We start from the raw sequence: 11,202 nt of genomic DNA, 5'->3' as shown, positions 1-11,202 counted from the left end.
TGGAAAGGAGGAAACTAAGTTCTAGGATGTCTCTTCAGTTGCTGTTTTGTGTTATTGTCACATAAATGCCTAATAAGAGACTCTTTAGTTCATTTCCCTGTTCCTTAGTCCTGTGTGAGATCTGAGGCCCGGGGCCAGAATTGTGAGTAGGTCACTCAAAGTGGGCGCAGGCAGGCTGAAAATGCCTCCTTTTATGTCATTCAGGTGGAGGGCAGGGGTCTGTGCCACCAGCGCTAACCCTGGCCAGCCGTAATGATGGGGAGAGAAAGGCCATGGGACACTGTCTGACCGGAAGCTAGAGGACACAAGCTGAAGAAATATAACAGATTTAAAGACATTCACCACCATTCAAATCAATGAGCAAGTGTTCAGAAATAGTACAACTATTTCTTTTTTTCTGCGTCGCTATAACCTCTCTGATAAGTGCACTGCAGGCTTGTCTAGCCTCTCTCGATAAGATTTCCATCATCTTTGCCTGTGTGTGTGTTCGTGTGGCAATGCAAGACTAGGCCCTGAGAGAGATAATGAAATAATGAAGCTTATCAAACCATTGCAGAATGAGAGGATCTCTTCCGACTATGTCTCTGATTGCTGCTTCTCTCTGCTTTTTCTCTCTCTCTCTCTCTCTCTCTCTCTCTCTCTCTCTCTCTCTCTCTCTCTCTCTCTCTCTCTCTCTCTCTCTCTCTCTCTCTCTCTCTCTGTCTCTCTCTCTGTGTCTGTCTCGCTCTCTTTTTTCCATTCAGGTACATCAGCTTCCACAGCTATCCATCTCTGCTCTATAAGTCAACTCAAGCTGTTGATTCAGATTCTAGGTCTAATGCTGAAACTGTGTCATCATTGGTCGCCATTGTTGGCTATAGTTACACTGAGGTTTTGGCTGTTGGACTTTTAAATATCTAAGTGAGTGTGTGTGAAATGTGCCATATTGTCCGGTGAGGGCAGGGAGAGGGTAGCTTTTAGTCGGGGGTAGATGAAAGTGACAGAGGCCCACAAACGGTGGCCTGCACCTTATTATCGGCCGGCAGAGAGGAAACGACACACTTCTCTCTTCATCTGGGGGATAAATAATTAAAAACATGCTCTAAACAAATAAGATTTCACCCCTCCTTTTCCATCCATCCCTCCATCTTTCTCTGTCTCTTTGTCTTCCTGTCACTGTATTTTTGTCTCTCTCTCCTTCTCCTTCTATCTCTGTGTCTCTCTCTCTGTGTCTCTCTCTGTCTCTGTGTCTCTCTCTCCTTCTCCTTCTCTCTCTGTGTCTCTCTCTCTGTGTCTCTCTGTCTCTGTCTCTGTGTCTCTCTCTCCTTCTCCTTCTCTCTCTCTGTCTCTCTCTCCTTCTTCTCTCTCTCTTTCTCTCTCTCTCTGTCTCTGTCTCTCTCTCTGTCTCTCTCTCTCTCCTTCTTCTCTCAATTCAATTCAATTCAAGGGCTTTATTGGCATGGGAAACATGTGTTAACATTGCCAAAGCAAGTGAGGTAGACAACATACAAAGTGAATATATAAAGTGAAAAACAACAAAAATGAACAGTAAACATTACACATACAGAAGTTTCAAAACAGTAAAGACATTACAAATGTCATATTATATATATATACAGTGTTCTAGCAATGTACAAATGGCTAAAGGACACAAGATAAAATAAATAAGCATAAATATGGGTTGTATTTACAATGGTGTTTGTTCTTCACTGGTTGCCCTTTTCTCGTGGCAACAGGTCACAAATCTTGCTGCTGTGATGGCACACTGTGGAATTTCACCCGGTAGATATGGGAGTTTTTCAAAATTGGATTTGTTTTCGAATTCTTTGTGGATCTGTGTAATCTGAGGGAAATATGTCTCTCTAATATGGTCATACATTGGGCAGGAGGTTAGGAAGTGCAGCTCAGTTTCCACCTCATTTTGTGGGCAGTGAGCACATAGCCTGTCTTCTCTTGAGAGCCAAGTCTGCCTACGGCGGCCTTTCTCAATAGCAAGGCTATGCTCACTGAGTCTGTACATAGTCAAGGCTTTCCTTAATTTTGGGTCAGTCACAGTGGTCAGGTATTCTGCCGCTGTGTACTCTCTGTGTAGGGCCAAATAGCATTCTAGTTTGCTCTGTTTTTTTGTTAATTCTTTCCAATGTGTTAAGTAGTTATCTTTTGTTTTCTCATGATTTGGTTGGGTCTAATTGTGCTGCTGTCCTGGGGCTCTGTAGTGTGTGTTTGTGAACAGAGCCCCAGGACCAGCTTGCTTAGGGGACTCTTCTCCAGGTTCATCTCTCTGTAGGTGATAGCTTTGTTATGGAAGGTTTGTGAATCGCTTCCTTTTAGGTGGTTGTAGAATTTAACAGCTCTTTTCTGGATTTTGATAATTAGTGGGTATCGGCCTAATTCTGCTCTGCATGCATTATTTGGTGTTCTACGTTGTACACGGAGGATATTTTTGCAGAATTCTGCGTGCAGAGTCTCAATTTGGTGTTTGTCCCATTTTGTGAAGTCTTGGTTGGTGAGCGGACCCCAGACCTCACAACCATAAAGGGCAATTGGCTCTATGACTGATTCAAGTATTTTTAGCCAGATCCTAATTGGTATGTTGAAATTTATGTTTCTTTTGATGGCATAGAATGCCCTTCTTGCCTTGTCTCTCAGATCGTTCACAGCTTTGTGGAAGTTACCTGTGGTGCTGATGTTTAGGCCAAGGTATGTATAGTTTTTTGTGTGCTCTAGGGCAACAGTGTCTAGATGGAATTTGTATTTGTGGTCCTGGTGACTGGACCTTTTTTGGAACACCATTATTTTGGTCTTACTGAGATTTACTGTCAGGGCCCAGGTCTGACAGAATCTGTGCATAAGATCTAGGTGCTGCTGTAGGCCCTCCTTGACAGAAGCACCAGATCATCAGCAAACAGCAGACATTTGACTTCGGATTCTAGCAGGGGGAGGCCGGGTGCTGCAGACTTTTCTAGTGCCCTCGCCAATTCGTTGATATATATGTTGAAGAGGGTGGGGCTTAAGCTGCATCCCTGTCTAACCCCACGACCCTGTGTGAAGAAATGTGTGTGTTTTTTGCCAATTTTAACCGCACACTTGTTGTTTGTGTACATGGATTTTATAATGTCGTATGTTTTACCCCCAACACCACTTTCCATCAGTTTGTATAGCAGACCCTCATGCCAGATTGAGTCGAAGGCTTTTTTGAAATCAACAAAGCATGAGAAGACTTTGCCTTTGTTTTGGTTTGTTTGAGTGTCTATCTCTGTGTCTCTCTGTGTCTCTCTTTCTCTCTCTTTCTCTCTCTGTCTCTGTCTCTGTCTCTCTCTCTCTCTCTCTCTCTCTCTCTCTCTCTCTCTCTCTCTCTCTCTCTCTCTCTCTCTCTCTCTGTCATTGTCTTTATCTCTGGTTCCGCACTGAGAGCCAATGAAGTTACACATATTTTGTCTCATCCTCTCACTCTTCTCTCTCTTTAGCCAATCTTCTCCCTTTATGTCCCGTGTTTCCTAACGGTCTAAAAAGTACATTAAAAAACGATAGGAGAGAGATGGTGTGATGAGGGATGAGAGGTGTGAGGCAGAGAGAGAGGGATATAAGGCATGGTGAGAGAGAGCGGGAGAGAGGGATGGGAGGTGAGGCAGAGAGAGAGGGAGAGAAGGCGTGGTGAGGGAGAGAGGGATGGGAGGTGAGGCAGAGAGAGAGGGAGAGAAGGCGTGGTGAGAGAGAGAGGGAGAGAGGGATGGGAGGTGAGGCAGAGAGGGAGGGAGAGAAGGCGTGGTGAGAGAGAGAGAGGGAGAGAAGGATAGAAGGTGTGGTGAGAGGGAGAGAGGGATGGGAGGTGAGGCAGTGAGAGAGGGAGAGAGGGAAGGGAGGTGAGGCAGGGAGAGAGGGAAGGGAGGTGTGAGGCAGAGAGAAGAGGAAGCCTAAGTGATACTGACAGGGACACATTTGCTCCTGAGCTGTGGAATTGTGTTGTGTGAAATTGAAACAGAAGAGCATCAGGAGCAGTTGTTTGCAATACATTTAAACAAAAACGCTCTGAAAGCTTCCCTCTTCGCTTCTCTTCTCCTTCCTGCTCCCTATTTCTCCCTCCATCACTCCCTCATTCCCCTTCTCCCTATCTCATTCTCTCTCTCTCTGTCTCCCTCTTTCTCCCTCCATCACTCCCTCATTCCCCTTCTCCCTATCTCATTCTCTCTCTCTCTGTCTCCCTCTTTCTCCCTCCATCACTCCCTCATTCCCCTTCTCCCTATCTCATTCTCTCTCGTACTTCTCCCTATCTCATTCTCTCTCTCTCATTCTCTCTCTCTCTCTCTCTCTCTCTCTCTCTCTCTCTCTCTCTCTCTCTCTCTCTCTCTCTCTCTCTCTCCCTCTCTCTCTCCCTCTCTCTCTCCCTCTCTCTCTCCCTCTCTCTTTCTCTCTCTTTCTCTCTCTTTCTCTCTCTTTCTCTCTCTTTCTCTCTCTCTCTCTCTCTCTCTCTCTCTCTCTCTCTCTCTCTCTCTCTCTCTGTCTCCCTCTGTCTCTGTGTCTCTCTCTCCTTCTACTTCCTCTCTCTCTCTCTCTCTCTCTCTCTCTCTCTCTCTCTCTCTCTCTCTCTCTCTCTCTCTCCCTCTGTCTCCCTCTGTCTCTGCGTCTCTCTCTCTCTCTCTGTCTCATTCTCTCTCTCTCTGTCTCCGGTTTGCCTCCCACCATTGGACTTCTTTCCATCACTCCCTCCATTATTCCATCCCCCTCTCCCCTTGTTCCTCCTCCCTCTATCCCCTTGTTCCTCCTCCCTCTATCCCCTTGTTCCTCCTCCCTCTATCCCCTTGTTCTCCTCTCCTCCTCTCCTCCCTCTATCCCCTTGTTCCTCCTCTCCTCCTCTCCTCCCTCTATCCCCTTGTTCCTCCTCCCTCTATCCCCTTGTTCCTCCTCTCTCGATCCCCTTGTTCCTCCTCCCTCTATCACCTTGTTCCCTCCTCCTTCTCTTCTCCCTCAATCCCCTTGTCCCTCATCACCACCCATCCCCTCCTCACTACCCATCCCCTCCACACCACCCATCCCCTCCACCACTACCCATCCCCTCCTCACTACCCATCCCCTCCTCACTACCCATCCCCTCCTCACTACCCATCCCCTCCTCACTACCCATCCCTCCTCACTACCCATCCCCTCCTCACTACCCATCCCCTCCTCACTACCCATCCCCTCCTCACTACCCATCCCCTCCTCACTAACCCATCCCCTCCACACTACCCATCCCCTCCACACTACCCATCCCCTCCTCACCACCCATCCCCTCCTCACCACCATCCCTCCTCACTACCCATCCCCTCCTCACCATCCATCCCCTCCTCACTACCCATCCCTCCTCAACATCCATCCTCTCCTCACCCCCATCCCTTCCTCACCATCCATCCCCTCCTCTCAACATCCATCCCTTCCTCAACATCCATCCCTTCCTCACCATCCATCCCTTCCTCACCATCCATCCCCTCCTCACCATCCATCCCCTCCTCACCATCCATCCCCTCCTCACTACCCATCCCCTCCTCACCATCCATCCCCTCCTCACCACCCATCCCCTTCTCACCACCCATACCCTCCTCACCAGCCATACCCTCATCACCATCCATCCCCTCCTCACTACACATCCCCTCCTCACTACACATCCCCTCCTCCTCAACATCCATCCCTTACTCACCATCCATCCCTTCCTCACCATCCATCCCTACCTTACCATCCATCCCCTCCTCACCCCCATCCCCTCCTCACCATCCATCCCCTCCTCACCCCATCCCTTCCTTACCATCCATCCCCTCCTCACTCCATCCCTTCCTCACCATCCATCCATCCCTTCCTCACCATCCATCCATCCCCTCCTCACCATCCATACCCTCCTCACCACCCATCCCCTTCTCACCACCCATCCCCTTCTCACCACCCATACCCTCCTCACCATCCATCCCCTCCTCACCACCCATCCCCTTCTCACCACCCATACCCTCCTCACCATCCATCCCCTCCTCACCACACATCCCCTCCTTCACCATCATCCCCTCCTCACCATCCATCCCTCCTCACCACCCATCCCCTTCCTCACCACCATCCCCTCCTCACTACCCATCCCCTCCTCACCATCCATCCCCTCCTCACTACCCATCCCTCCTCAAGATCCATCCTCTCCTCACCATCCATCCCCTCCTCCTCAACATCCATCCCTTCCTCACCATCCATCCCCTCCTCACCATCCATCCCCTTCTCACCACCCATACCCTCCTCACCATCCATCCCTTCTCACTACCCATCCCCTCCACACTACCCATCCCCTCCCACACCATCCATCCCCTCCACACTACCCATCCCCTCCTCACCACCATCCCCTCCTCACTACCATCCCCTCCTCACTACCCATCCCCCTCCTCACTACCCATCCCCTCCTCACCACCCATCCTCACCTCACCACACCCCATCCCTTCCTCACCAGTCCATCCCCTCCTCACCATCCATCCCCTCCTCACCATCCATCCCCCTCCTCCTCACCATCCATCCCTTCCTCACCATCCATCCCCTCCTCACCATCCATCCCCTCCTCACTACCCATCCCTTTCCCACCATCCATCCCCTCCTCACCACCCATCCCTCCTCAAGATCCATCCTCTCCTCACCATCCATCCCCTCCCTCCTCAACATCCATCCCTTCCTCACCATCCATCCCCTCCTCACCATCCATCCCCTTCTCACCACCCATACCCTCCTCACCATCCATCCCCTTCTCACTACCCATCCCCTCCACACTACCCATCCCCTCCACACCATCCATCCCCTCCACACTACCCATCCCCTCCTCACCACCATCCCCTCCTCACTACCCATCCCCTCCTCACTACCCATCCCCTCCTCACTACCCATCCCCTCCTCACCACCCATCCTCACCTCACCACACCCCATCCCTTCCTCACCATCATCCCCTCCTCACCATCCATCCCCTCCTCACCATCCATCCCCTCCTCCTCACCATCCATCCCTTCCTCACCATCCATCCCCTCCTCACCATCCATCCCCTCCTCACTACCCATCCCTTCCCACCATCCATCCCCTCCTCACCACCCATCCCCTCCCTCACCACCCATCCCCTCCTCACCACCCCATCCCCTCCTCACCATCCATCCCCTCCTCACCCCATCCCCTCCTCACCCCATCCCTTCCTCACCATCCATCCCTCCTCACCATCCATCCCCCCTCACCATCCATCCCCTCCTCCTCACCATCCATCCCTTCCTCACCATCCATCCCTCCTCACCATCCATCCCCTCCTCACTACCCATCCCCTCCTCACCACCCATCCCCTTCTCACCACCCATACCCTCCTCACCATCCATCCCCTCCTCACCACCCATCCCTTCCTCACCACCCATCCCTTCCTCACCATCCATCCCCTCCTCACCATCCAATCCCCTCCTTACCACCCATCCCCTTCCTCACCCCCATCCCTTCTTCACCATCCATCCCCTCCTCCTCAACAATCCATCCCTTCCTCACCATCCATCCCATCCTTACCATCCATCCCTTCCTCACCATCCATCCCCTCCTCACCACCCATCCCCCTCCTCACCATCCATCCCCTCCTCACCACCCATCCATCCCCTCCTCACCACCCATCCATCCCCTCCTCACCACCCATCCATCCCTTCCCTCACCACCCATCCATCCCCTCCTCACCATCCATCCCCTCCTTACCACCCATCCATCCCCTCCTCACCACCCATTCCCCTCCTCACCACCATCCCCTCCTCACTACCCATCCCCTCCTCACCATCCATCCCCTCCTCACCATCCATCCCCTCCTCACCATCCATCCCCTCCTCAAGATCCATCCTCTCCTCACCCCCATCCCTTCCTCACCATCCATCCCCTCCTCCTCAACATCCATCCCTTCCTCACCATCCATCCCCTCCTCACCATCCATCCCCTTCTCACCACCCATACCCTCCTCACCATCCATCCCCTTCTCACTACCCATACCCCTCCACACTACCCATCCCCTCCACACCATCATCCCCTCCACACTACCCATCCCCTCCTCACCACCATCCCCTCCTCACTACCCATCCCCTCCTCACCATCCATCCCCTCCTCACCATCCATCCCCTCCTCAAGATCCATCCTCTCCTCACCCCCATCCCTTCCTCACCATCCATCCCCTCCTCCTCAACATCCATCCCTTCCTCACCATCCATCCCCTCCTCACCATCCATCCCCTTCTCACCACCCATACCCTCCTCACCATCCATCCCCTTCTCACTACCCATCCCCTCCACACTACCCATCCCCTCCACACCATCCATCCCCTCCACACTACCCATCCCCTCCTCACCACCATCCCCCTCCTCACTACCCCATCCCCTCCTCACTACCCATCCCCTCCTCACTACCCATCCCCTCCTCACTACCCATCCCCTCTTCACCACCCATCCTCACCTCACCACAACCCATCCCCTCCACACTACCCATCCCCTCCTCACTACCCATCCCCTCCTCACTACCCATCCCATCCTCACTACCCATCCCCTCCCTCACCCCATCCCTTCCTCACCATCCATCCCCTCCTCACCCCATCCCTTCCTCACCATCCATCCCCTCCTCACCATCCATCCCCTCCTCCTCACCATCCATCCCCTCCTCCTCACCATCCATCCCTTCCTCACCATCCATCCCCTCCTCACCATCCATCCCCTCCTCACTACCCATCCCTTCCCACCATCCATCCCCTCCTCACCACCCATCCCCTCCTCACCACCCATCCCCTCCTCACCATCCATCCCCTCCTCACCCCATCCCTTCCTCACCATCCATCCCCTCCTCACCCCATCCCTTCCTCACCATCCATCCCCTCCTCACCATCCATCCCCCCTCACCATCCATCCCCTCCTCCTCACCATCCATCCCTTCCTCACCATCCATCCCCTCCTCACCATCCATCCCCTCCTCACTACCCATCCCCTCTCACCACCCATCCCCTTCTCACCACCCATACCCTCCTCACCATCCATCCCCTCCTCACCACCCATCCCCTCCTCACCACCCATCCCTTCCTCACCATCCATCCCCTCCTCACCATCCATCCCCTCCTTACCACCCATCCCCTCCTCACCCCCATCCCCTCCTTACCACCCATCCCCTCCTCACCCCCATCCCTTCCTCACCATCCATCCCCTCCTCCTCAACATCCATCCCTTCCTCACCATCCATCCCATCCTTACCATCCATCCCTTCCTCACCATCCATCCCCTCCTCACCACCCATCCCCTCCTCACCATCCATCCCCTCCTCACCACCCATCCATCCCCTCCTCACCACCCATCCATCCCTTCCCTCACCACCCATCCATCCCCTCCTCACCATCCATCCCCTCCTTACCACCCCATCCATCCCCTCCTTACCACCCATCCATCCCCTCCTCACCACCCATCCATCCCCTCCTCACCATCATCCATCCCCTCCTCACCACAATCCATCCCTTTCTCACAGCCATCCATCCCCTCCTCACCACTAACCATCCCCTCCTCACCACCCATCCTCACCTCACCACAACCCATCCCCTCCGCAGCACCCATCCCCTCCTCACCCTCTTCTCAAATCCCAGCTCAGCTTCAGCGACAGGCAGCCATGGTGCCCATCAGGCTGTCAGCTGGTCAAAGAGCATAATTAATTTGTTTAATTTCATATCTTTTCATTTAGCCATCGCCCTGGCCAGGGCAACAGGATGTCAAAGATATCCAATAAATGTCATGCGTTGGCTATTTGAAGGAGCGGTGCCCTGTGAGAGAGGAGGGAGGGAGAGAGGGGAGAAGGAGGCTGAAGGAGAGGGTGGGGACAGAGAACATTAGCACCTTTCATAGATTTAATGTATTTATATCAGGACGTAATGGAGTGTTGCTAATAAAAAAAGCAATTTCCTGAATAGTTTTTGCCAACTGATTATACAGCTTCATTTCAGCTATAGAGGGCTCATGATAACATCGCCAACAAACGTGTTATGGTGGAAATGGGAAGTGACATAAAGTTGAGTGCCGTGACCTCATCTGGGCCTGTCAGGTTTTTAAGGAGCTCGCTGGCACTGCGATGGAAATATGAATTACTCTGGGTCCTCTTCACTGTGTGTGTGTTTGTTTGTGTGTCATTGTGTGTGTGTTTGTGTGTTTGTGTGTTTGTGTGTCATTGTGCGTCATTGTGTGTGTGTGTGTGTGTGTGTGTGTGTGTGTTTGTGTGTCATTGTGCGTCATTTTGTGTGTCATTGTGCGTCATTGTGTGTGTGTGTGTGTGTGTGTGTGTGTGTGTGTGTGTGGCGCGCATGTTCTGCAGTCTGCCCAGAGCTGATGGGTCTCCTGCTGCCAAATAGTTGATAATTAAGAAGAAGTTGATGGGGAAAAAGCCTAACCCTATCCAGCATATCTCTAATGTTCTCCAATCCTGCTAGAACTCAGCAGGGCCATAGGGACAATCTCCATTGCATACTCCTCAACTCCTTCTCAAAAACCATTGGATGAGAAATTCATCCAATGGTTCATCCAAATGAATTCATCCAAATTCGTCCCTCTGACCTTCTTCTCCAATGGGTTTTGAGAAGGAGATGAGGAGAGAGGACGCGAGGAGTATGCAATGGAGATTCTCCCTAAGACACATTGCCACATTCATCGTTTTGGGGCAATGTGGCTGTTGCTAGTTTTCCTTTTTGGTGACTTTTATTGCCTGTTTGAGTGTGTTATTTTAATGTTTCAGCTTCACAATGAAATGTCACTTCCTGTAGAACACCAACATGACCTCAGAGAACTAGCCCACTCCTGAAACACACATCACACTGTGTAAACAATGTCCTATTTTACCTTTTGATGGAATGGATATGATTTTCTATCTAGTGTGAGAAGGTTGCTCTTTAAATCCACAGCACTACATATGCATATTTGGGTAATCATTATCAGTGTGTTGATAGATATCATTGGGCAAGTGTTTATAAAGCTGTGATTTAGGGTTAGCTTTTGGGTATTTCAGCTGTTGAGTATGAAATATGTGTTACTAAAATAATCAGGCATTGGGCATATGTATGTACTGTATGCTTGCATTTCAGGGTGAAACTGTTTTGTGTGTGATATTGAAGGTTATTGACTGTGCGTCTCTGTGTGTTTACATGTGTTTCTCTGCTTCCACACAGCCACTGCACACCCCATGACGACGATTCACACATTGTACAAA

The sequence above is a fragment of the Oncorhynchus kisutch genome, linkage group LG24 (assembly GCF_002021735.2).
Source record: "Oncorhynchus kisutch isolate 150728-3 linkage group LG24, Okis_V2, whole genome shotgun sequence".
NCBI classification, from domain to species: domain Eukaryota; kingdom Metazoa; phylum Chordata; class Actinopteri; order Salmoniformes; family Salmonidae; genus Oncorhynchus; species Oncorhynchus kisutch.
This window is presented reverse-complemented; position numbering follows the sequence as displayed.